The sequence below is a fragment of the Taudactylus pleione genome, unplaced genomic scaffold, assembly GCF_031769625.1.
Source record: "Taudactylus pleione unplaced genomic scaffold, aTauple2 ptg000739l, whole genome shotgun sequence".
In the NCBI taxonomy this organism is placed as follows: Eukaryota; Metazoa; Chordata; class Amphibia; order Anura; family Myobatrachidae; genus Taudactylus; species Taudactylus pleione.
Window position 1 is genome coordinate 802,901 of NW_028285141.1, and position 27,175 is coordinate 830,075.

Sequence of the window (27,175 nt, forward strand, 5' to 3'; positions counted from 1 at the left end):
GCAACCCCCCCTCGCAGCTGCATTTAAGGGGCGGTGCGGGGATGGCTCTGTTTTTTTGGAGTGGCAAGGCCAGGAACTGTGTCTATGGATGCAGTTTCCTGGCTTCACAAGCCAGCCAGCCTAAGTAAGCCTCAGCTTACTCAGCAGGCAGTCGGCCTGGTGCCGTTCAACATTGTGACCAATGGTCACGATGGTGATGCTAGCCTGTGACCTTGGTCGCAGTGTTGGGATTGGAAATGCAGCAGGTGGTGTCATACACCTCCTGCTGCATTTGCATATTAGCAAGGATGGAATTGCAAAGCTGCCTGCATGCAGCTTTGTAATTCTGTCCAAAGCTGAATCACCCCTAAGCCTCATCAACGTGGAATGTGACAAAAAAGGTGCAATCTGTCCTATAGCATTAGGCACCATGGACATTCCAAGCACACTGATATCAGACACCACTTTATTCGTAAGCTTGTGGAGAGAGGGTTGCTGTGGTCCATATAACAAGTGAGAAGGATCCTGGTTTCACGCTGGTCGTTCGTCATTATCGTTCATCGGGCTGACATGCAGGCCAACCTGACGATCTCGTCAGGTTGCTGCATGTCAGGGAATGGGGGAGAGAGCCCGGCGCTGAACGATATTGTTAATGATATCGTTCAGCGGCTGTGCTCAATGTCATGAACGACATTGAGCACAGCCTGCCGGGGACAACACTACACGATATCGCTCAGGGAGCATATAGTCTAGTGTGTACGCACCATTAATGTACTGCAGCCTCCTTTTATGTACTGCAGCCCCAGCCCTTTTATGGACAACACAGAAGCACTCTTTTATGTGCTGCAGCCCCCATTTATGTACTGCATCCCCAGCCCAACAACACTGCACCTTTGAACAACAGCAGCACAGACAGGGGCGGATCTAGACTGTTGTATTAGGGGGGCGAGTTAATGATTAATTCCGCCCCCCGCTCATGGCAAAAGCAACCCCCCCTTGCGGCAACCCCCCCTCGCAGCTGCATTTAAGGGGCGGTGCGGGGATGGCTCTGTTTTTTTGGAGTGGCAAGGCCAGGAACTGTGTCTATGGATGCAGTTTCCTGGCTTCACAAGCCAGCCAGCCTAAGTAAGCCTCAGCTTACTCAGCAGGCAGTCGGCCTGGTGCCGTTCAACATTGTGACCAATGGTCACGATGGTGATGCTAGCCTGTGACCTTGGTCGCAGTGTTGGGATTGGAAATGCAGCAGGTGGTGTCATACACCTCCTGCTGCATTTACATATTAGCAAGGATGGAATTGCAAAGCTGCCTGCATGCAGCTTTGTAATTCTGTCCAAAGCTGAATCACCCCTAAGCCTCATCAACGTGGAATGTGACAAAAAAGGTGCAATCTGTCCTATAGCATTAGGCACCATGGACATTCCAAGCACACTGATATCAGACACCACTTTATTCGTAAGCTTGTGGAGAGAGGGTTGCTGTGGTCCATATAACAAGTGAGAAGGATCCTGGTTTCACGCTGGTCGTTCGTCATTATCGTTCATCGGGCTGACATGCAGGCCAACCTGACGATCTCGTCAGGTTGCTGCATGTCAGGGAATGGGGGAGAGAGCCCGGCGCTGAACGATATTGTTAATGATATCGTTCAGCGGCTGTGCTCAATGTCATGAACGACATTGAGCACAGCCTGCCGGGGACAACACTACACGATATCGCTCAGGGAGCATATAGTCTAGTGTGTACGCACCATTAATGTACTGCAGCCTCCTTTTATGTACTGCAGCCCCAGCCCTTTTATGGACAACACAGAAGCACTCTTTTATGTGCTGCAGCCCCCATTTATGTACTGCATCCCCAGCCCAACAACACTGCACCTTTGAACAACAGCAGCACAGACAGGGGCGGATCTAGACTGTTGTATTAGGGGGGCGAGTTAATGATTAATTCCGCCCCCCGCTCATGGCAAAAGCAACCCCCCCTTGCGGCAACCCCCCCTCGCAGCTGCATTTAAGGGGCGGTGCGGGGATGGCTCTGTTTTTTTGGAGTGGCAAGGCCAGGAACTGTGTCTATGGATGCAGTTTCCTGGCTTCACAAGCCAGCCAGCCTAAGTAAGCCTCAGCTTACTCAGCAGGCAGTCGGCCTGGTGCCGTTCAACATTGTGACCAATGGTCACGATGGTGATGCTAGCCTGTGACCTTGGTCGCAGTGTTGGGATTGGAAATGCAGCAGGTGGTGTCATACACCTCCTGCTGCATTTGCATATTAGCAAGGATGGAATTGCAAAGCTGCCTGCATGCAGCTTTGTAATTCTGTCCAAAGCTGAATCACCCCTAAGCCTCATCAACGTGGAATGTGACAAAAAAGGTGCAATCTGTCCTATAGCATTAGGCACCATGGACATTCCAAGCACACTGATATCAGACACCACTTTATTCGTAAGCTTGTGGAGAGAGGGTTGCTGTGGTCCATATAACAAGTGAGAAGGATCCTGGTTTCACGCTGGTCGTTCGTCATTATCGTTCATCGGGCTGACATGCAGGCCAACCTGACGATCTCGTCAGGTTGCTGCATGTCAGGGAATGGGGGAGAGAGCCCGGCGCTGAACGATATTGTTAATGATATCGTTCAGCGGCTGTGCTCAATGTCATGAACGACATTGAGCACAGCCTGCCGGGGACAACACTACACGATATCGCTCAGGGAGCATATAGTCTAGTGTGTACGCACCATTAATGTACTGCAGCCTCCTTTTATGTACTGCAGCCCCAGCCCTTTTATGGACAACACAGAAGCACTCTTTTATGTGCTGCAGCCCCCATTTATGTACTGCATCCCCAGCCCAACAACACTGCACCTTTGAACAACAGCAGCACAGACAGGGGCGGATCTAGACTGTTGTATTAGGGGGGCGAGTTAATGATTAATTCCGCCCCCCGCTCATGGCAAAAGCAACCCCCCCTTGCGGCAACCCCCCCTCGCAGCTGCATTTAAGGGGCGGTGCGGGGATGGCTCTGTTTTTTTGGAGTGGCAAGGCCAGGAACTGTGTCTATGGATGCAGTTTCCTGGCTTCACAAGCCAGCCAGCCTAAGTAAGCCTCAGCTTACTCAGCAGGCAGTCGGCCTGGTGCCGTTCAACATTGTGACCAATGGTCACGATGGTGATGCTAGCCTGTGACCTTGGTCGCAGTGTTGGGATTGGAAATGCAGCAGGTGGTGTCATACACCTCCTGCTGCATTTGCATATTAGCAAGGATGGAATTGCAAAGCTGCCTGCATGCAGCTTTGTAATTCTGTCCAAAGCTGAATCACCCCTAAGCCTCATCAACGTGGAATGTGACAAAAAAGGTGCAATCTGTCCTATAGCATTAGGCACCATGGACATTCCAAGCACACTGATATCAGACACCACTTTATTCGTAAGCTTGTGGAGAGAGGGTTGCTGTGGTCCATATAACAAGTGAGAAGGATCCTGGTTTCACGCTGGTCGTTCGTCATTATCGTTCATCGGGCTGACATGCAGGCCAACCTGACGATCTCGTCAGGTTGCTGCATGTCAGGGAATGGGGGAGAGAGCCCGGCGCTGAACGATATTGTTAATGATATCGTTCAGCGGCTGTGCTCAATGTCATGAACGACATTGAGCACAGCCTGCCGGGGACAACACTACACGATATCGCTCAGGGAGCATATAGTCTAGTGTGTACGCACCATTAATGTACTGCAGCCTCATTTTATGTACTGCAGCCCCAGCCCTTTTATGGACAACACAGAAGCACTCTTTTATGTGCTGCAGCCCCCATTTATGTACTGCATCCCCAGCCCAACAACACTGCACCTTTGAACAACAGCAGCACAGACAGGGGCGGATCTAGACTGTTGTATTAGGGGGGCGAGTTAATGATTAATTCCGCCCCCCGCTCATGGCAAAAGCAACCCCCCCTTGCGGCAACCCCCCCTCGCAGCTGCATTTAAGGGGCGGTGCGGGGATGGCTCTGTTTTTTTGGAGTGGCAAGGCCAGGAACTGTGTCTATGGATGCAGTTTCCTGGCTTCACAAGCCAGCCAGCCTAAGTAAGCCTCAGCTTACTCAGCAGGCAGTCGGCCTGGTGCCGTTCAACATTGTGACCAATGGTCACGATGGTGATGCTAGCCTGTGACCTTGGTCGCAGTGTTGGGATTGGAAATGCAGCAGGTGGTGTCATACACCTCCTGCTGCATTTACATATTAGCAAGGATGGAATTGCAAAGCTGCCTGCATGCAGCTTTGTAATTCTGTCCAAAGCTGAATCACCCCTAAGCCTCATCAACGTGGAATGTGACAAAAAAGGTGCAATCTGTCCTATAGCATTAGGCACCATGGACATTCCAAGCACACTGATATCAGACACCACTTTATTCGTAAGCTTGTGGAGAGAGGGTTGCTGTGGTCCATATAACAAGTGAGAAGGATCCTGGTTTCACGCTGGTCGTTCGTCATTATCGTTCATCGGGCTGACATGCAGGCCAACCTGACGATCTCGTCAGGTTGCTGCATGTCAGGGAATGGGGGAGAGAGCCCGGGGCTGAACGATATTGTTAATGATATCGTTCAGCGGCTGTGCTCAATGTCATGAACGACATTGAGCACAGCCTGCCGGGGACAACACTACACGATATCGCTCAGGGAGCATATAGTCTAGTGTGTACGCACCATTAATGTACTGCAGCCTCCTTTTATGTACTGCAGCCCCAGCCCTTTTATGGACAACACAGAAGCACTCTTTTATGTGCTGCAGCCCCCATTTATGTACTGCATCCCCAGCCCAACAACACTGCACCTTTGAACAACAGCAGCACAGACAGGGGCGGATCTAGACTGTTGTATTAGGGGGGCGAGTTAATGATTAATTCCGCCCCCCGCTCATGGCAAAAGCAACCCCCCCTTGCGGCAACCCCCCCTCGCAGCTGCATTTAAGGGGCGGTGCGGGGATGGCTCTGTTTTTTTGGAGTGGCAAGGCCAGGAACTGTGTCTATGGATGCAGTTTCCTGGCTTCACAAGCCAGCCAGCCTAAGTAAGCCTCAGCTTACTCAGCAGGCAGTCGGCCTGGTGCCGTTCAACATTGTGACCAATGGTCACGATGGTGATGCTAGCCTGTGACCTTGGTCGCAGTGTTGGGATTGGAAATGCAGCAGGTGGTGTCATACACCTCCTGCTGCATTTGCATATTAGCAAGGATGGAATTGCAAAGCTGCCTGCATGCAGCTTTGTAATTCTGTCCAAAGCTGAATCACCCCTAAGCCTCATCAACGTGGAATGTGACAAAAAAGGTGCAATCTGTCCTATAGCATTAGGCACCATGGACATTCCAAGCACACTGATATCAGACACCACTTTATTCGTAAGCTTGTGGAGAGAGGGTTGCTGTGGTCCATATAACAAGTGAGAAGGATCCTGGTTTCACGCTGGTCGTTCGTCATTATCGTTCATCGGGCTGACATGCAGGCCAACCTGACGATCTCGTCAGGTTGCTGCATGTCAGGGAATGGGGGAGAGAGCCCGGCGCTGAACGATATTGTTAATGATATCGTTCAGCGGCTGTGCTCAATGTCATGAACGACATTGAGCACAGCCTGCCGGGGACAACACTACACGATATCGCTCAGGGAGCATATAGTCTAGTGTGTACGCACCATTAATGTACTGCAGCCTCCTTTTATGTACTGCAGCCCCAGCCCTTTTATGGACAACACAGAAGCACTCTTTTATGTGCTGCAGCCCCCATTTATGTACTGCATCCCCAGCCCAACAACACTGCACCTTTGAACAACAGCAGCACAGACAGGGGCGGATCTAGACTGTTGTATTAGGGGGGCGAGTTAATGATTAATTCCGCCCCCCGCTCATGGCAAAAGCAACCCCCCCTTGCGGCAACCCCCCCTCGCAGCTGCATTTAAGGGGCGGTGCGGGGATGGCTCTGTTTTTTTGGAGTGGCAAGGCCAGGAACTGTGTCTATGGATGCAGTTTCCTGGCTTCACAAGCCAGCCAGCCTAAGTAAGCCTCAGCTTACTCAGCAGGCAGTCGGCCTGGTGCCGTTCAACATTGTGACCAATGGTCACGATGGTGATGCTAGCCTGTGACCTTGGTCGCAGTGTTGGGATTGGAAATGCAGCAGGTGGTGTCATACACCTCCTGCTGCATTTACATATTAGCAAGGATGGAATTGCAAAGCTGCCTGCATGCAGCTTTGTAATTCTGTCCAAAGCTGAATCACCCCTAAGCCTCATCAACGTGGAATGTGACAAAAAAGGTGCAATCTGTCCTATAGCATTAGGCACCATGGACATTCCAAGCACACTGATATCAGACACCACTTTATTCGTAAGCTTGTGGAGAGAGGGTTGCTGTGGTCCATATAACAAGTGAGAAGGATCCTGGTTTCACGCTGGTCGTTCGTCATTATCGTTCATCGGGCTGACATGCAGGCCAACCTGACGATCTCGTCAGGTTGCTGCATGTCAGGGAATGGGGGAGAGAGCCCGGCGCTGAACGATATTGTTAATGATATCGTTCAGCGGCTGTGCTCAATGTCATGAACGACATTGAGCACAGCCTGCCGGGGACAACACTACACGATATCGCTCAGGGAGCATATAGTCTAGTGTGTACGCACCATTAATGTACTGCAGCCTCCTTTTATGTACTGCAGCCCCAGCCCTTTTATGGACAACACAGAAGCACTCTTTTATGTGCTGCAGCCCCCATTTATGTACTGCATCCCCAGCCCAACAACACTGCACCTTTGAACAACAGCAGCACAGACAGGGGCGGATCTAGACTGTTGTATTAGGGGGGCGAGTTAATGATTAATTCCGCCCCCCGCTCATGGCAAAAGCAACCCCCCCTTGCGGCAACCCCCCCTCGCAGCTGCATTTAAGGGGCGGTGCGGGGATGGCTCTGTTTTTTTGGAGTGGCAAGGCCAGGAACTGTGTCTATGGATGCAGTTTCCTGGCTTCACAAGCCAGCCAGCCTAAGTAAGCCTCAGCTTACTCAGCAGGCAGTCGGCCTGGTGCCGTTCAACATTGTGACCAATGGTCACGATGGTGATGCTAGCCTGTGACCTTGGTCGCAGTGTTGGGATTGGAAATGCAGCAGGTGGTGTCATACACCTCCTGCTGCATTTGCATATTAGCAAGGATGGAATTGCAAAGCTGCCTGCATGCAGCTTTGTAATTCTGTCCAAAGCTGAATCACCCCTAAGCCTCATCAACGTGGAATGTGACAAAAAAGGTGCAATCTGTCCTATAGCATTAGGCACCATGGACATTCCAAGCACACTGATATCAGACACCACTTTATTCGTAAGCTTGTGGAGAGAGGGTTGCTGTGGTCCATATAACAAGTGAGAAGGATCCTGGTTTCACGCTGGTCGTTCGTCATTATCGTTCATCGGGCTGACATGCAGGCCAACCTGACGATCTCGTCAGGTTGCTGCATGTCAGGGAATGGGGGAGAGAGCCCGGCGCTGAACAATATTGTTAATGATATCGTTCAGCGGCTGTGCTCAATGTCATGAACGACATTGAGCACAGCCTGCCGGGGACAACACTACACGATATCGCTCAGGGAGCATATAGTCTAGTGTGTACGCACCATTAATGTACTGCAGCCTCCTTTTATGTACTGCAGCCCCAGCCCTTTTATGGACAACACAGAAGCACTCTTTTATGTGCTGCAGCCCCCATTTATGTACTGCATCCCCAGCCCAACAACACTGCACCTTTGAACAACAGCAGCACAGACAGGGGCGGATCTAGACTGTTGTATTAGGGGGGCGAGTTAATGATTAATTCCGCCCCCCGCTCATGGCAAAAGCAACCCCCCCTTGCGGCAACCCCCCCTCGCAGCTGCATTTAAGGGGCGGTGCGGGGATGGCTCTGTTTTTTTGGAGTGGCAAGGCCAGGAACTGTGTCTATGGATGCAGTTTCCTGGCTTCACAAGCCAGCCAGCCTAAGTAAGCCTCAGCTTACTCAGCAGGCAGTCGGCCTGGTGCCGTTCAACATTGTGACCAATGGTCACGATGGTGATGCTAGCCTGTGACCTTGGTCGCAGTGTTGGGATTGGAAATGCAGCAGGTGGTGTCATACACCTCCTGCTGCATTTACATATTAGCAAGGATGGAATTGCAAAGCTGCCTGCATGCAGCTTTGTAATTCTGTCCAAAGCTGAATCACCCCTAAGCCTCATCAACGTGGAATGTGACAAAAAAGGTGCAATCTGTCCTATAGCATTAGGCACCATGGACATTCCAAGCACACTGATATCAGACACCACTTTATTCGTAAGCTTGTGGAGAGAGGGTTGCTGTGGTCCATATAACAAGTGAGAAGGATCCTGGTTTCACGCTGGTCGTTCGTCATTATCGTTCATCGGGCTGACATGCAGGCCAACCTGACGATCTCGTCAGGTTGCTGCATGTCAGGGAATGGGGGAGAGAGCCCGGCGCTGAACGATATTGTTAATGATATCGTTCAGCGGCTGTGCTCAATGTCATGAACGACATTGAGCACAGCCTGCCGGGGACAACACTACACGATATCGCTCAGGGAGCATATAGTCTAGTGTGTACGCACCATTAATGTACTGCAGCCTCCTTTTATGTACTGCAGCCCCAGCCCTTTTATGGACAACACAGAAGCACTCTTTTATGTGCTGCAGCCCCCATTTATGTACTGCATCCCCAGCCCAACAACACTGCACCTTTGAACAACAGCAGCACAGACAGGGGCGGATCTAGACTGTTGTATTAGGGGGGCGAGTTAATGATTAATTCCGCCCCCCGCTCATGGCAAAAGCAACCCCCCCTTGCGGCAACCCCCCCTCGCAGCTGCATTTAAGGGGCGGTGCGGGGATGGCTCTGTTTTTTTGGAGTGGCAAGGCCAGGAACTGTGTCTATGGATGCAGTTTCCTGGCTTCACAAGCCAGCCAGCCTAAGTAAGCCTCAGCTTACTCAGCAGGCAGTCGGCCTGGTGCCGTTCAACATTGTGTCCAATGGTCACGATGGTGATGCTAGCCTGTGACCTTGGTCGCAGTGTTGGGATTGGAAATGCAGCAGGTGGTGTCATACACCTCCTGCTGCATTTGCATATTAGCAAGGATGGAATTGCAAAGCTGCCTGCATGCAGCTTTGTAATTCTGTCCAAAGCTGAATCACCCCTAAGCCTCATCAACGTGGAATGTGACAAAAAAGGTGCAATCTGTCCTATAGCATTAGGCACCATGGACATTCCAAGCACACTGATATCAGACACCACTTTATTCGTAAGCTTGTGGAGAGAGGGTTGCTGTGGTCCATATAACAAGTGAGAAGGATCCTGCTGATACGCTCACTAAAGGGAGGATGTCACAGTTGTCAATGTTCTTTCTACAGGAATGTGAAATAGAATATACCTGAAACGTTGATGTTATTATTTGTTTTAATTAGGGGTGTGCACCGGCCACTTTTCGTGTTTTGTGTTTTGGTTTTGGATCTGGATCTTTCTTCGTGTTTTGGATCTGGATTGGTTTTGCCAAAACCACCCTTCCGTGTTTTGGGTTCTGGGTTTTGTGTTTTGGATCTGTATTTTTTTGAAAAAAAGCATAAAAACAGCTAAAATCACAGAATTTGTAGGTTTTTCTGCTCCTATGCTATTATTAACCTCAATAACCTTAATTTCCACTCATTTCCAGTCTATTCTGAATACCTCACACCTCACAATAGTGTTTTTATGTCCAAAAGGTTGCACCGAGGTAGCTGGATGACTATGCTAAGCGACACGAGTGGGCGGCACAAACACGTGACCCATCTAGGCGTGAAACTGCAGTGGCAGACAGGATGTCATTGAAAAACTAGGCCCCAAACTGTACATAATGCAAAGAAAAAAAAGAGGTGCAAGATGGAATTGTCCTTGGGCCCTCCCACCCACCCTTATGTTGTATAAACAGGACATGCACACTTTAACAAAGCAATCATTTCAGCGCCAGGGTCTGCCACACAACTGTGGCTGAAATGATTGGTTCGTTTGGGCCCCCACAAAACAAGCTGGCAATTAATCTGTCCCTGCACAAACTGGCTCTACGGAGGCAAGAAGTCGTCCTCATCCTCCTCATCCACAGATTCCTCACCCTCTTCAGTGTTATGTACATCCTCATCCTCACAGAGTATTAATTCGTCCCTGCTGGAACCACAGGTCCCTCTGTACGTTCTGGAGGCTGGTCTCCCTGGAAGAGTTGATCATTCATTTTATGAACATCATCTTCTCCACATTCTGTGGAAGCAACCTCCTACGCCTTTCGCTAACAAGGTTCCCGGCTGCACTAAACACTCTTTCGGAGTACACACTGGAGGGGGGGCAACTCAGGTAAAATAGAGCCAGTTTGTACAGGGACCTCCAAATTGCTTCTTTTTCCTGCCAGTACAGGTACGGACTGTCTGACATGCCTACTTGGATGCTGTCACCGATGTAATCCTTTAACAGACAGACGCACGCTTGTCGCTGCTGCTTTGAGGATTCAAGTGCGGCTACAGCCCACACAATTCACAAAGACAGAAAAAAAAAAAGAATATTTTTATTGTTTGTGGAGCACACTTTGAGGGTTACACCACCCTCTAACAGACAGACGCACGCTTGTCGCTGCTGCTTTGAGGATGCAAGTGCGGCTACAGCCCACACAATTCACAAAGACAGAAAAAAGAAGAAGAATATTTTTGTTCTTTGTGTAGCACACTTTGAGGGTGTCACCACCCTTTAACAGACAGACGCACGCTTGTCGCTGCTGCTTTAAGGATGCAGGTGCGGCTACAGCCCACACATTTCACAAAGACAGAAAAAAAAAGAACAATATTTTAATTGTTTGTGTAGCACACTTTGAGGGTGTCACCACCCTTTAACAGACAGACGCACGCTTGTCGCAGCTGCTTTAAGGATGCAGGTGCGGCTACAGCCCACACAATTCACAAAGACAGAAAAAAGAACAATATTTTAATTGTTTGTGTAGCACACTTTGAAGGTGTCACCACCCTTTAACAGACAGACGCACGCTTGTCGCTGCTGCTTTAAGGATGCAGGTGCGGCTACAGCCCACACAATTCACAAAGACAGAAAAAAGAAGAATATTTTTATTGTTTGTGTAGCACACTTTGAGGGTGTCACCACCCTTTAACAGACAGACGCACGCTTGTCGCTGCTGCTTTGAGGATGCAAGTGCGGCTACATCGCACACAAGTCACAAACACATTAAAAAAATAGTTTTTTATTTTTTGGAGCACTTCGTGAGTTACACCACCCTTTAACAGACAGACGCACGCTTGTCGCTGCTGCTTTAAGGATGCAGGTGCGGCTACAGCCCACACAATTCACAAAGACAGAAAAAAGAAGAAGAATATTTTTATTGTTTGTGTAGCACACTTTGAGGGTGTCACCACCCTTTAACAGACAGACGCACGCTTGTCACTGCTGCTTTGAGGATGCAAGTGTGGCTACATCGCACACAAGTCACAAACACATAAAAAAAAATTTTTTGATTTTTTGGAGCACTTTGAGAGTTACAACACCCTTTAACAGACAGACGCACGCTTGTCGCTGCTGCTTTGAGGATGCAAGTGCGGCTACAGCCCACACAATTCACAAAGACAGAAAAAAAAAGAACAATATTTTAATTGTTTGTGTAGCACACTTTGAGGGTGTCACCACCCTTTAACAGACAGACGCACGCTTGTCGCTGCTGCTTTAAGGATGCAGGTGCGGCTACAGCCCACACATTTCACAAAGACAGAAAAAAAAAGAACAATATTTTAATTGTTTGTGTAGCACACTTTGAGGGTGTCACCACCCTTTAACAGACAGACGCACGCTTGTCGCTGCTGCTTTGAGGATGCAGGTGGAATCTAGACGGGATTTGGAACCGAGGACACACTACCTCCATCAATTGTCTAAATCCCACTGCACTAATGTCGGATACCGGATGCACGTCTAACACCAACATAGCAGTCAAGGCCTCAGTTATACGTTTTGCTTCAGGATGACTGCTGTCGTACTTCATCCTCATCGCTAGGGACTGTTGGAGGGTCAATTGTTTAGTAAAAGTAGTGATGTTCCTACTTCCTCTCTGGGATGATGAACAACTCCCAGCAGCAGCAACAGCACTAGTAGGAAGTGGTTCTTGATCTTTCCCTATTTTATTTTTATCAGAGAAAGTTTGGTCCTCCATTTATGTTATATTGATATATATACGTGCGGCTAAAGCGCACACAAACACAGAAAATATTTTTTTATTTTTGCTGGAGAGTAGTGCACTTTGTGGGTTACACCACCCTTTAAGAAATGAGCCAGCCGGCTCTTTACTTATGGGACACAGGCGCACGCTTGGCGCTGCTCCTTTGTTGATGCACGTGCAGCCACAGTGCACACAAGTCACAAACACAGAAAATATATATTTTTTTGGTTTGGAGTGTACTTTGGGGGTTACAGAACCCTTTAACGGTCAAGCCAGCCGGCCCTTTACTTATGACACAGGCGCACGCTTGGCACTACTTTGTTGATGCACGTGCGGCTACTGCGCACACAATTCACAAACACAGAAAATAATTTTTTTTTTGGTTTGGACTGGAGTGTACTTTCGGGGGTTACAGCACCCTTTAACGGTCAAGCCAGCCGGCCCTTTACTTATGACACAGGCGCACACTTGGCACTACTTTGTTGATGCACGTGCGGCTACTGCGCACACAATTCACAAACACAGAAAATAATTTTTTTTTTGGTTTGGACTGGAGTGTACTTTCGGGGGTTACAGCACCCTTTAACGGTCAAGCCAGCCGGCCCTTTACTTATGACACAGGCGCACACTTGGCACTACTTTGTTGATGCACGTGCGGCTACTGCGCACACAATTCACAAACACAGAAAATAATTTTTTTTTTGGTTTGGACTGGAGTGTACTTTCGGGGGTTACAGCACCCTTTAACGGTCAAGCCAGCCGGCCCTTTACTTATGACACAGGCGCACACTTGGCACTACTTTGTTGATGCACGTGCGGCTACTGCGCACACAATTCACAAACACAGAAAATAATTTTTTTTTTGGTTTGGACTGGAGTGTACTTTCGGGGGTTACAGCACCCTTTAACGGTCAAGCCAGCCGGCCCTTTACTTATGACACAGGCGCACGCTTGGCACTACTTTGTTGATGCACGTGCGGCTACTGCGCACACAATTCACAAACACAGAAAATAAATTTTTTTTTGGTTTGGACTGGAGTGTACTTTGGGGGTTACAGCACCCTTTAACGGTCAAGCCAGCCGGCCCTTTACTTATGACACAGGCGCACGCTTGGCACTACTTTGTTGATGCACATGCGGCTACTGCGCACACAATTCACAAACACAGAAAATATATTATATTTTTAGCACTTGGGGGGAGCACCCCTGATGGACAGAGCACCCCCTGGACAACACTACAGCACCTCTTTAGGACTGGGACACTGCACAGGACTTTGGAGTGGACACAGCCCCTATGGAGAACTGACTGCACAACACAGTCCAGCCAGCCCCTATGGACTTTGAAGTAGTGGACACAGCCCCTATTAACAACAGCAGCACAGCACAACACAGCCAGCCCCTATGGACTTTGAAGTAGTGGACAACAGCAGCACTACACTACACTACACTACACAGCCCTAACTCCCACCCTCCCTCTTCACTGTCCACAGCCGAGTGAGAAAATGGCGCCGACGTGGGTACCTTATATAGGATCCAAAACCCGCGAGACTCGGAAGGCGGGATGATGACGTTTTGCCTCGATGTCAGATCCGAGTCAGGCGGGAAAAGTCGAGCCTGACTCGGATCGGACTCGGATCGGGGGGGCTCGGGGGGGTTCGGATTTCAGAAATCCGAACCCGCTCACCCCTAGTTTTAATCATCATTTCTTTCAGAATGTGTGACAGTGAGTACGGATGTACAATATCTGTTGCACAGCAAAGCTCCTGGTTAAGTTCTATCCACCTGTTGTGCCTGTAATATTTCTGCTGGTGTCTACTGTTTATAAACTGTGTCTACCACCAAATAGTACACAGTGCTCACATCTGAACAGTTCCTACAATGAACAACATAGTGCTGTCTGGTGCCTCACATCTCTATGCAGAAGAGAAATCCATAACAACTAGGGGTGAGCGGGTTCGGATTTCTGAAATCCGAACCCCCCCGAGCCCCCCCGAACCGAGGCCAATCCGAGTCAGGCTCGACTTTTCCCGCCTGACTCGGATCTGAAATCGAGGCAAAACGTCATCATCCCGCCTTCCGAGTCTCGCGGGTTTTGGATCCTATATAAGGTACCCGCGTCGGCGCCATTTTCTCACTCGGCTGTGGACAGTGAAGAGGGAGGGTGGGAGTTAGGGCTGTGTAGTGTAGTGTAGTGTAGTGTAGTGTAGTGCTGCTGTTGTCCACTACTTCAAAGTCCATAGGGGCTGGCTGTGTTGTGCTGTGCTGCTGTTGTTAATAGGGGCTGTGTCCACTACTTCAAAGTCCATAGGGGCTGGCTGGACTGTGTTGTGCAGTCAGTTCTCCATAGGGGCTGTGTCCACTCCAAAGTCCTGTGCAGTGTCCCAGACCTAAAGGGGTGCTGTAGTGTTGTCCAGGGGGTGCTCTGTCCATCAGGGGTGCTCCCCCCAAGTGCTAAAAAAATAATATATTTTCTGTGTTTGTGAATTGTGTGCGCAGTAGCCGCACGTGCATCAACAAAGTAGTGCCAAGCGTGCGCCTGTGTCATAAGTAAAGGGCCGGCTGGCTTGACCGTTAAAGGGTGCTGTAACCCCCGAAAGTACACTCCAGTCCAAACCAAAAAAAAATTATTTTCTGTGTTTGTGAATTGTGTGCGCAGTAGCCGCACGTGCATCAACAAAGTAGTGCCAAGCGTGCGCCTGTGTCATAAGTAAAGGGCCGGCTGGCTTGACTGTTAAGGGTGCTGTAACCCCCGAAAGTACACTCCAGTCCAAACCAAAAAAAAAATTATTTTCTGTGTTTGTGAATTGTGTGCGCAGTAGCCGCACGTGCATCAACAAAGTAGTGCCAAGCGTGCGCCTGTGTCATAAGTAAAGGGCCGGCTGGCTTGACCGTTAAGGGTGCTGTAACCCCCGAAAGTACACTCCAGTCCAAACCAAAAAAAAAATTATTTTCTGTGTTTGTGAATTGTGTGCGCAGTAGCCGCACGTGCATCAACAAAGTAGTGCCAAGCGTGCGCCTGTGTCATAAGTAAAGGGCCGGCTGGCTTGACCGTTAAGGGTGCTGTAACCCCCAAAGTACACTCCAGTCCAAACCAAAAAAAAAATTATTTTCTGTGTTTGTGAATTGTGTGCGCAGTAGCCGCACGTGCATCAACAAAGTAGTGCCAAGCGTGCGCCTGTGTCATAAGTAAAGGGCCGGCTGGCTTGACCGTTAAAGGGTGCTGTAACCCCCGAAAGTACACTCCAGTCCAAACCAAAAAAAAATTATTTTCTGTGTTTGTGAATTGTGTGCGCAGTAGCCGCACGTGCATCAACAAAGTAGTGCCAAGCGTGCGCCTGTGTCATAAGTAAAGGGCCGGCTGGCTTGACCGTTAAGGGTGCTGTAACCCCCGAAAGTACACTCCAGTCCAAACCAAAAAAAAATTATTTTCTGTGTTTGTGAATTGTGTGCGCAGTAGCCGCACGTGCATCAACAAAGTAGTGCCAAGCGTGCGCCTGTGTCATAAGTAAAGGGCCGGCTGGCTTGACCGTTAAGGGTGCTGTAACCCCCGAAAGTACACTCCAGTCCAAACCAAAAAAAAATTTATTTTCTGTGTTTGTGAATTGTGTGCGCAGTAGCCGCACGTGCATCAACAAAGTAGTGCCAAGCGTGCGCCTGTGTCATAAGTAAAGGGCCGGCTGGCTTGACCGTTAAGGGTGCTGTAACCCCCGAAAGTACACTCCAGTCCAAACCAAAAAAAAAATTATTTTCTGTGTTTGTGAATTGTGTGCGCAGTAGCCGCACGTGCATCAACAAAGTAGTGCCAAGCGTGCGCCTGTGTCATAAGTAAAGGGCCGGCTGGCTTGACCGTTAAAGGGTGCTGTAACCCCCAAAGTACACTCCAGTCCAAACCAAAAAAAAAATTATTTTCTGTGTTTGTGAATTGTGTGCGCAGTAGCCGCACGTGCATCAACAAAGTAGTGCCAAGCGTGCGCCTGTGTCATAAGTAAAGGGCCGGCTGGCTTGACCGTTAAAGGGTGCTGTAACCCCCGAAAGTACACTCCAGTCCAAACCAAAAAAAAATTATTTTCTGTGTTTGTGAATTGTGTGCGCAGTAGACGCACGTGCATCAACAAAGTAGTGCCAAGCGTGCGCCTGTGTCATAAGTAAAGGGCCGGCTGGCTTGACCGTTAAAGGGTGCTGTAACCCCCGAAAGTACACTCCAGTCCAAACCAAAAAAAAATTATTTTCTGTGTTTGTGAATTGTGTGCGCAGTAGCCGCACGTGCATCAACAAAGTAGTGCCAAGCGTGCGCCTGTGTCATAAGTAAAGGGCCGGCTGGCTTGACCGTTAAAGGGTGCTGTAACCCCCGAAAGTACACTCCAGTCCAAACCAAAAAAAAATTATTTTCTGTGTTTGTGAATTGTGTGCGCAGTAGCCGCACGTGCATCAACAAAGTAGTGCCAAGCGTGCGCCTGTGTCATAAGTAAAGGGCCAGCTGGCTTGACCGTTAAAGGGTGCTGTAACCCCCAAAGTACACTCCAGTCCAAACCAAAAAAAAAATTATTTTCTGTGTTTGTGAATTGTGTGCGCAGTAGCCGCACGTGCATCAACAAAGTAGTGCCAAGCGTGCGCCTGTGTCATAAGTAAAGGGCCGGCTGGCTTGACCGTTAAAGGGTGCTGTAACCCCCGAAAGTACACTCCAGTCCAAACCAAAAAAAAATTATTTTCTGTGTTTGTGAATTGTGTGCGCAGTAGCCGCACGTGCATCAACAAAGTAGTGCCAAGCGTGCACCTGTGTCATAAGTAAAGGGCTGGCTGGCTTGACCGTTAAGGGTGCTGTAACCCCCGAAAGTACACTCCAGTCCAAACCAAAAAAAAAATTATTTTCTGTGTTTGTGAATTGTGTGCGCAGTAGCCGCACGTGCATCAACAAAGTAGTGCCAAGCGTGCGCCTGTGGCATAAGTAAAGGGCCGGCTGGCTTGACCGTTAAAGGGTGCTGTAACCCCCAAAGTACACTCCAGTCCAAACCAAAAAAAAAATTATTTTCTGTGTTTGTGAATTGTGTGCGCAGTAGCCGCACGTGCATCAACAAAGTAGTGCCAAGCGTGCGCCTGTGTCATAAGTAAAGGGCCGGCTGGCTTGACCGTTAAGGGTGCTGTAACCCCCGAAAGTACACTCCAGTCCAAACCAAAAAAAAATTATTTTCTGTGTTTGTGAATTGTGTGCGCAGTAGCCGCACGTGCATCAACAAAGTAGTGCCAAGCGTGCGCCTGTGTCATAAGTAAAGGGCTGGCTGGCTTGACCGTTAAAGGGTGCTGTAACCCACAAAGTACACTCCAGTCCAAACCAAAAAAAAAATTATTTTCTGTGTTTAGCCGCACGTATATATCAAATCGATATAACATAAATGGAGGACCAAACTTTCTCCGATTAAAATAAAATAGAGAAAGATCAAGAACCACTTCCTCCTAGTGCTGAAGCTGCTGCCACTAGTCATGACATAGACGATAACATGCCATCAACGTCGTCTGCCAAGGCCGATGCCCAATGTCATAGTAGAGGGCACATACAATCCCAAATGGCAAAGTTCAGGAAAATGACCTTGAAAAAGACATTTAAATCAGCTGAAGAGAAACGTAAACTTGCCAATATGCCATTTACGACACGGAGTGGCAAGGAACGGCTAAGGTCGATCCCTAGTATGTTCATGACTAGTGGTTCAGCTTCACATGACGATGGAAGCCCTCCTCCCACTAAAAAAATCAAAAGAGTTAAGCTGGCAAAAGCACAGCGAAGAACTGTGCTTTCTAAGAAGATATCACAAATCCCCAAGGAGAGTCCAAGTGTGGTGGTGGTTGCGATGCCTGACCTTCCCAGCACTGGACGGGAAGAGGTGGCTCTTTCCACCATTTGCACGCCCCCTGCAAGTGCTGAAAGGAGCACCCACAGTCCACTTGCTGATATGCAAATTGAAGATGTCACTGTTGAAGTACAACAGGATGAGGATACTGGTGTAGCTGGCGCTGAGGAGGAAGTTGGCGAGGAGGATTCTGATGGTGATGTGGTTTGTTTAAATCAGGCTCCGGGGGAGACAGTTGTTGTCCGTGGGATGAAAAAGCCCATCACGGTCATGCCTGGGCAGAAGACCAAACATTCCACCTCTTTGGTCTGGCAATATTTCTATCCAAATCCGGACAACAACTGTCTTGCCATATGTACCATATGTAAAGGTGAAATAAGTAGGGGTAGGGACGTCAACCACCTAGGAACATCCTCCCTTATACGGCACCTGCAGCGCGTTCATAAAAAGTTACTGTCAAGTTCAGAAACTTTGGCTAAGACCGTAAGCAGTCCAGGGACACCTAAATCCCGTTGTCCTGTTGTATCCAAGCGCCTGCAAACCACACCGTCAACTCCCTCCTCGTCAATTTCCTCCTTAGTCAGGATCGGAAGTAGTCCTGCAGGCCATGTCACTGGCATGACTGACTCTCCTATCCGGGATTCCTCTGGAGGATCCTGCATTGCTACGCCTACTGCTGCCGCTGCTGCTGTTGCTGCTGCTGGGAGTCGTTCATCATCCCAGAGAGGAAGTAGGAACACCACTACTTTTACTAAACAATTGACCCTCCAACAGTCCTTAGCGAGGAGGATGAAGTACGACAGCAGTCATCCTGAAGCAAAACGTATAACTGAGGCCTTGACTGCTATGCTGGTGTTAGACGTGCGTCCGGTATCCGCCATTAGTGCAGTGGGATTTAGACAATTGATGGAGGTAGTGTGTCCCCGGTTCCAAATCCCGTCTAGATTCCACTTCACTAGGCAGGCGATACCGAGACTGTACAGAAACGTCAGAAAAAGTGTCCTCAGTGTCCTGAAAAATGCCGTTGTACACAATGTCCACTTAACCACGGACATGTGGACAAGTGGAACAGGGCAGACTAAGGACTATATGACTGTGACAGCCCACTGGGTAGATGTATCACCTTACGCAGCAACAGCAGCAGCGTCACCAGTAGCAGCATCTCAGAAATGCCAGCTCATTACAAGGCAGGCTACGCTGTGTATCACCGGTTTCAGTAAGAGGCACACCGCCGACAACCTCTTAGAGAAACTGAGGGAAATCATCGCCCAGTGGCTTACCCCACTTAGACTCTCCTGGGGATTTGTGATATCTGACAACGCCACCAATATTGTGCGGGCATTACATCTGGGCAAATTCCAACACGTCCCATGTTTTGCTCACACAATAAACTTGGTGGTGCAGAATTTTCTGAAAAGCGACAGGGGCGTGCAGGAGACGCTTTGGGTGGCCCGAAAAATTTCTGGCCACTTTCGCCATTCAGCGACTGCGTGCCGAAGACTGGAGCGCCAGCAAACACTCTTGAACCTGCCCCGCCATCACCTGAAGCAAGAGGTTGTGACGCGGTGGAACTCAACCCTCTATATGCTTCAGAGGATGGAGGAGCAGCAAAAGGCCATACAAGCCTATACATCCACCTATGACATAGGCAAAGGAGGGGGTATGCACCTGACTCAAGCGCAGTGGAGAATGATTTCCGTGTTGTGCAAGGTTCTCCAGCCCTTCGAACTTGCCACACGTGAAGTCAGTTCAGACACTGCCAGCTTGAGTCAGGTCATTCCCCTCATCAGGCTTTTGCAGAAGCAGCTGGAGAAAGTGAAGGAGGAGCTAAGATGGAGCGATTCCGCTCGGCATGTGGGACTTGTGGATGAAGCCCTTCATTCGCTTTGCCAGGATTCCAGGGTGGTCAATCTGTTGAAATCAGACCACTATGTTTTGGCCACCGTGCTCGATCCTAGGTTTAAAGCCTATGTGGTGTCTCTCTTTCCGGCCGACACAAGCCTGCAGAGGTGCAAAGACCTGCTGGTGAACACACTGTCAGCTGAAGCGGAACGTGACACGTCAACGGCTCCTTCTTCATTTTCTCCTGCAACTGGGGCTGCCAGGAAAAAACTTAGGTATCCTAAGCAACCCGCTGGCGGTGATGCAGGGCAGGCAGGACCAAGTTTGGACATCTGGTCCGGACTGAAGGACCTGGCAACAATTTCTGACATGTCTACTGTCACTGCATATGATACTGTCACCATTGACAGAATGGTGGAGGATTACATCGGTGACAGCATCCAAGTAGGCATGGCAGACAGTCCATACCTGTACTGGCAGGAAAAAGAGGCAATTTGGAGGCCCCTGTACAAACTGGCTCTATTTTACCTGAGTTGCCCCCCCTCCAGTGTGTACTCCGAAAGAGTGTTTAGTGCAGCCGGGAACCTTGTCAGCGAAAGGCGTAGGAGGTTGCTTCCACAGAATGTGGAGAAGATGATGTTCATCAAAATGAATTATCAGCTCTTCCAGGGAGACCAGCCTCCAGAAGGTACAGAGGGACCTGTGGTGGTGGATTCAAGTGGGGACGAGTTAATACTTTGTGAGGATGAGGATGTACACACTGAAGAGGGTGAGGAATCGGTGGATGAGGAGGATGAGGATGACATCTTGCCTCCATAGAGCCAGTTTGTGCAGGGACACATTAATTGCCAGCTTGTTTTGTGGGGGCCCAAACGAACCAATCATTTCAGCCACAGTTGTGTGGCAGACCCTGGCGCTGAAATGATTGGTTTGTTAAAGTGTGCATGTCCTGTTTATACAACATAAGGGTGGGTGGGAGGGCCCAAGGACAATTCCATCTTGCACCTCTTTTTTTTCTTTGCATTATGTACAGTTTGGGGCCTAGTTTTTCAAACTGCCATCCTGTCTGCCACTGCAGTTTCACGCCTAGATGGGTCACGTGTTTGTGCCGCCCACTCGTGTCGCTTAGCATAGTCATCCAGCTACCTCGGTGCAACGTTTTGGACATAAAAACACTATTGTGAGGTGTGAGGTGTTCAGAATAGACTGGAAATGAGTGGAAATTAAGGTTATTGAGGTTAATAATAGCATAGGAGCAGAAAAACCTACAAATTCTGTGATTTTAGCTGTTTTTATGCTTTTTTTAAAAAAAATACAGATCCAAAACACAAAACCCAGAACCCAAAACACGGAAGGGTGGTTTTGGCAAAACCAATCCAGATCCAAAACACGAAGAAAGATCCAGATCCAAAACCAAAACACAAAACACGAAAAGTGGCCGGTGCACACCCCTAATAACAACCTTAATAGGTTCTCAATTCACTGCATACTACCTGTGATACGGATCTCTAGCCACGTTATTTTAAAAATTGCATCCCTCTCAGCCAACCTACTCTGAGACTTCCATAGTAATGGTCTGGGGACATCATCACTGCCACTACAGCTCCATACCTAATATAGGGCCTGATTCAGCAAGGAACGCACTTGCATATATGCACGCAATCGGTCATTTGCACTGCACATGCATACGCATCAGATACAGTAGATCATCTTCCAGAAGCTGGCAATTTCAGATGGACCTCCTGGGTCCCTCCGCACCTTCGGATCCTCCCCCAGTGTGTGCCAATCACTAGCCAGTTCTACCCCTGTGAGATATTATTCTCAGACCGGCTCTCGATCAGAGTAGCAAATTAGGAACATTTGCCTAGTATTACAAATCAAGAAAATTTCCCCTGGGTTACAAGTTCAAAAGATTTCACTTAGATTAGAGAAGAGTTTTTATATAACTAAAAGCTGATTTAACAAACATGAGGCTTATGCAGAGTTGGATTTGCGTTGGTTTGCAGAGCATAAAATCCACAAATGTGTACTGTGCATGAACACAAAACAAGCTGCCCGCATATGAGTGTCTGCAGATTGGGTCATATCTGAAGTTTGCCAAATACAGTAAGGGCGTGTTTATATAAATAAATGCCAACAGGTGCTGACTCACATAGTGACCCATATATCCATCTGTCCATAGCTGTATCAATGGTGGCTGCTTTATGACAGCTGCAAATACAGAATAATGATGATGATGGTCGCCAGCACTGGAGATGGGATGATTGTGGATTCAACTCTGAAGTTAGTTGTTTCCTTCATTGGTCAGAAATATATTCTATCATTTTGTGAGCATATTTCACCACTACACTACTAACAAATACAGTGGGGCTTGCTACACTCTGTGTACGATCCAACCTACTCTGTACGGATTAGAAGCTGACAGACAGCTGTCAGTCACAGTTCCTGGAGAAGCTTGTGATTGTTGTTTAATATGTGTTTTATTTTTTCAAATGTACAGTACTGCCATGCTGGAAGTATGAATAGGATTTCCTCCACCGACTAGTGGGTCTGTTATATTTTACAGGTGCACTACAGGTCACTTTTTTTTCCCCACGCATAATTCCCAAAGGGTAATCAGGGTCTGATTCAGACCCACTCGCGAGCGCATAACGCTCACAAGCGGGTCGATGGTTGGCCAGTGCGCATACGCGGCGTGCGCAATGCTCGTGCGCGGGCCCCAGAGCGAGTGAGAACTTCACTCGCTCCGGGGTTCGCTACAAAACGGGGCGGCTGTCAATGTTGATTGACAGCTTGCCCTTTTTTGTAGGCGGGGAGGGGAGGTGGCTGGACAAACGGAGGCATTTCCGAAGTAACGCCTGCAGTTTGTGGACGGCCCTACTGACATCACTCGTGATGTCAGTAGTGAAATTCCTGCTCTATTAGAGCAGGAAGTTCACTCGGTCTTGTGGGAACCAAGACTCTACCACAAGGGTCTTGTCACAAGCCCAATGGTCGTGATAATCGCGACCATCGCCAGGCCGCTCGCAAAAGCTGTGGGTGGTCACCCACAGCTATGCGAGAGGCCTGAAGGCTGATTTTTTTTTTTTTTTAAATCCACCCTGATTCAGAGCAAGCACTCACAAATAGCGAGCGCCTCTGAATCAGGCCCTCAGTCCCATGCTGAACAGGCTAGGGCTGGTTGTCATTATGGGCCTGATTCAGAGATGCACACAATACCTGTCACATCGATCCCATATGCTAATGGCTCAGCTGCCGTCTTATGGACAGAGACGCCCACCTCCAGTGTCTCACATGCGCCTCTTATGTACTAGAGGAAACAATAGAAATATCAGTCCCCAGTAGTAGTGCCCTTTATGCAGTGCCCCCAGTAGTAGTGCCCCTTATGCAATTCCACTAGTAGTAATGCCCCTTAAGCAATGCCCCTAGTAGTAGTGCCCCTTATGCAATGCCCCCAGTAGTATTGCCCCTTATGCAATGCCCCCTGTAGTGGTGTCCATTATACAGTGCCCCCTATACACTGCCCCTAGCAGTAGTGCCCCACAGAGCAAATTTATGCAGTCTCAGAATGTCCATCTCACCTAAGATGCTGGGGTCTCTCCAGCCTGCATACAAATTTGCAGAGGCTCAAACAGGCACGTACAGGAAACAGTCCTGACATACTTGTGTTTTTGTATCCTCCCCAAACGCTGCCTACCTCTCACTCTGCAAATAAATCCACTCTGCATCCGCCGTCTTAATCCCATCGCTGCGCGTGCTTTGCTTTGGTGCATGTGCCGTAGCAAAAAATCGCCCCACTGCATCCGATATTGAAACTGCGTCCACCTCTGAATCAGACCCTATGACAGTAGAGAACCTAAGCTCTTGCTTTAAAGAGAGTGCATCCTGCTTAGTGAACAATTTGCAATACATACTGGATTACATGCACTCCGGTATCCCAGCACTAACATTGGACTGATTGGACTATAAACCTTATTCTCAGTCTCCTGAGATATATATACCTGCTATAACAATGAGTGCAGGTTTACCCTGATAATATGCCATACTTCTGGGTAAAGGAGACTGTATATTATTATTATTTATTTTTTGGAATACCTTGAAAGTAACACACTTTGGATTACAAGCACTCCATTCTTCAATTTAATTTTTCTGTCTTTTCTTTTCTGCAGCAATGCAATTATTTTTGGTAATCACAATGGGATGCCAGTATGATATATATACCATTGTTATGAATTATTTATTGACTTTGAATATTATGAATTTCTTATATATTTTTATTCATGAATCTCCATGGGGTCTTGGGAATGATCTAATCTATGCATTATTTAATTTTTTCAGTGCCAAAGTTTGATGTGCAGATATAATGTGTATTGAATCTGAAGATGGAGGCATAAGGTTGACATTATCACAGCATAGACTGTCTATTTTGTGTATATCTTGATTGGTTATTTTCGTCATTGGTTTTTCAATTAGCCGTATGACATGCTGGCATATTTCTTTGAGATTATATCATCACATGTATTTATACTTGAAATGTCAGCACAAAGGCTTTGAACATTAATTCTATGTGAGACTAATAGATATTAATTAGCTCTGCCATACGCAGAACATACTCAACGATTCATAGTACAAAGTATCTTCTCACATCATTATTATATTACTTTTTCTTAAATAAATTATTTTAATAATATCAAATTAAAAAGTGAAGTTTTAACTACAGCCATATATACATTTTGTTGGTGATCAGAATTAATACAATGAGGAGCATCATTTGGACCTCCATATTATGATATGCAAATACTGTATGAATGATGTGTTTTGTTTGCTGATAAAGTGTGTCCCCTATAAGAGTCTTCTTCTTGCTTTCTCTTTGGATTGTTTTGCAACCTATGCTGTAGTGTTGTACAGTCACCAGCAGTCGTGTAACTAGGGTCTTTGGCAGCCAGGGCAAGATGAAAAATGGCGCTCCCCCAACTGTGTGCGTGTGCCAAAAATGGGTGTGGCCACATGACACATTGGTCATGGCCACTGAAAATGTGGGCGTGTCAATATGACAAACCACCACTTCTTGTAGCTCTGGGAACATTCCTTTCCATTCCACATATGCACCTTAATGCCCCCAGTAGTAGTGCCCCTTATGAATGCCCCTATTAGTAGTGCGCCTTATGCAATGCACATAGTAGTAGTGCCCCTTATGCAATGCCCCTAGTAATAGTGCCCCTTATGTAATGCCCACTGTAGTAGCGCCCCTTATGCAGTGTCCCCAGTAGTAGTGCCCTTTATGCATTGCCCCCAGTAGTAGTGCCCCTTATGCCTTGCCCCCAGTACTAGTGCCCCTTATGCAATGCCCCCAGTAGTAGTTCCCCTTATGCAATGCCCCCAGTAGTAGTGCCCCTTATGCAATGCCCCCAGTAGTAGTTCCCTTTATGCAATGCCCCCCAGACATAGTGCCCTTTATGCAATGCCCCCAGTAGTAGTGCCACTTTTGCAATGTCCCCAGTAGTAGTGCCCTTTATGCAGTGCCCCCAGTAGAAGTGCCCACTATGCAGTGCCCATAGTAGAGCCCCTTATGCTGGCCCCCTAGTAATGGCCTCTATGCAGTGCCCCTTATACAGTGTCCCCAGTAGTGGTGCATCCAGTAGTAGTGCCTCTTATGCAATGTCCCCAGTAGTAGTGCCCTTTATGCAGTGCCCCCAGTAGTAGTGCCCCTTATGCAATTCCACTAGTAGTAATGCCCCTTAAGCAATGCCCCTAGTAGTAGTGCCCCTTATGCAATGCCCCCAGTAGTTTTGCCCTGTATGCAATGCCCCCTGTAGTGATGTCCATTATACAGTGCCCCTAGTAGTGCCCCTTATACACTGCCCCTAGTAGTAGTGCCCCACAGACAGACAACACTATACTTACCTCAATCCCCACTCCTGCGCTCGCCGCCGTCCTACTGCTCCTACTGCTCCCTGCGGGAGCAGAAAGGCAAAGCTCAGGAGTGAGCTCCAGCCTCCAGCTGCCGCTATAGGGAAGGAGCTACCAGATGCCTGCTGGTAACAAAATCTCAGCAGGTGTCTGGCAAATGGAATAGGCAGTGGAGGCACCTCTCCAGCCAGGCGCCGGCCCTGGGTGCAGCAGCCAATAAGAATGTGCCTGCTGCTGCTTGCTGCTCCCGGACGTCCACCGTGATCGACCAGTCGCGTGTCCGCAGTCGACCGGTTGATCATGATGGACATTTTGTACACTACACCGGACCACACTGACCTGGATAGTGGCTGGCACCGCCCAACTTCCTGCCCCCCCCCTATTAGTCACTGGACCATCCTGTCATAATCCAGTGCTGGTAGTGGCTATTTATCCTCCTGGTTTGGCCACTACAAGCCTGGGTTTTGAGCACTGGTGCTAGTAACACTTTGATAAGGTTTTGGTACACCGTGTTTTTCAAAATTCATTTGTTTAAAAATATGTTTTTTACACCTTTCAAAGGTTAAGATCTTATGATGACCATCATTATTATTATTATTATTATTATTATTATTATTATGGATCATTCCTCTGGCACCTGCAACAGGTACACCTACAGATCAGAATATCTGAGTGTTTGAAAAGCCCTGCCTCTGACTATTAACACACAAGGGGGCCATGTGGAGCAGCCCCTCTCCAAAGCTCCGCATATCTTGTTCCTCCTCCTCTGCTGCGCCATCTTCCCAATGATGATGCCACAGAGTATTTGCCAGAGACTGTGTTTCACTGTGTGGTGCCATCTTCCCGAAGATGACACTGGGGAGATGGTATAGCAGAGGAGGAGGGATCTGCTTGTTAGCACAAGGTAAGTATACTATGAGTGCAGGGAGTGCGATGCACCCTTTGATCCAGAGGCTTGTGTGCACCGCACACCCTGCACCCTGCATTATACACAGGGCCGGATTATAGGCAGGGAGGCAGAGGCGGTCGTCCAGGGGCCCCCACACACACAGGGCCCCCACAACTAGAACAAAAAAAAACAGAGTGTGCACTCAGGTCCTCCTCGGTGGCTGCTCAGCTGCTTCCTAACAGCAGCCGCCGCCGAGGACCGGCATTGTAACACAGCAGTACATCTAGGAAGCTGCTCCGAGGAGCTTCACTGTTCTGCACTGGTCCCGAGTAAGCAGCAGTCAAAGTCTCGCGAGATCATGATGTCACATCTCGCGAGACTTTGACTGCGCACTCAGGACCAGAGCCGGGGCTATAACTAATCGCTGTGAGCAACTTACAGAGCACTGCAGGGGAGACTCCGAGACCTCAAAGATGAATCAGACGT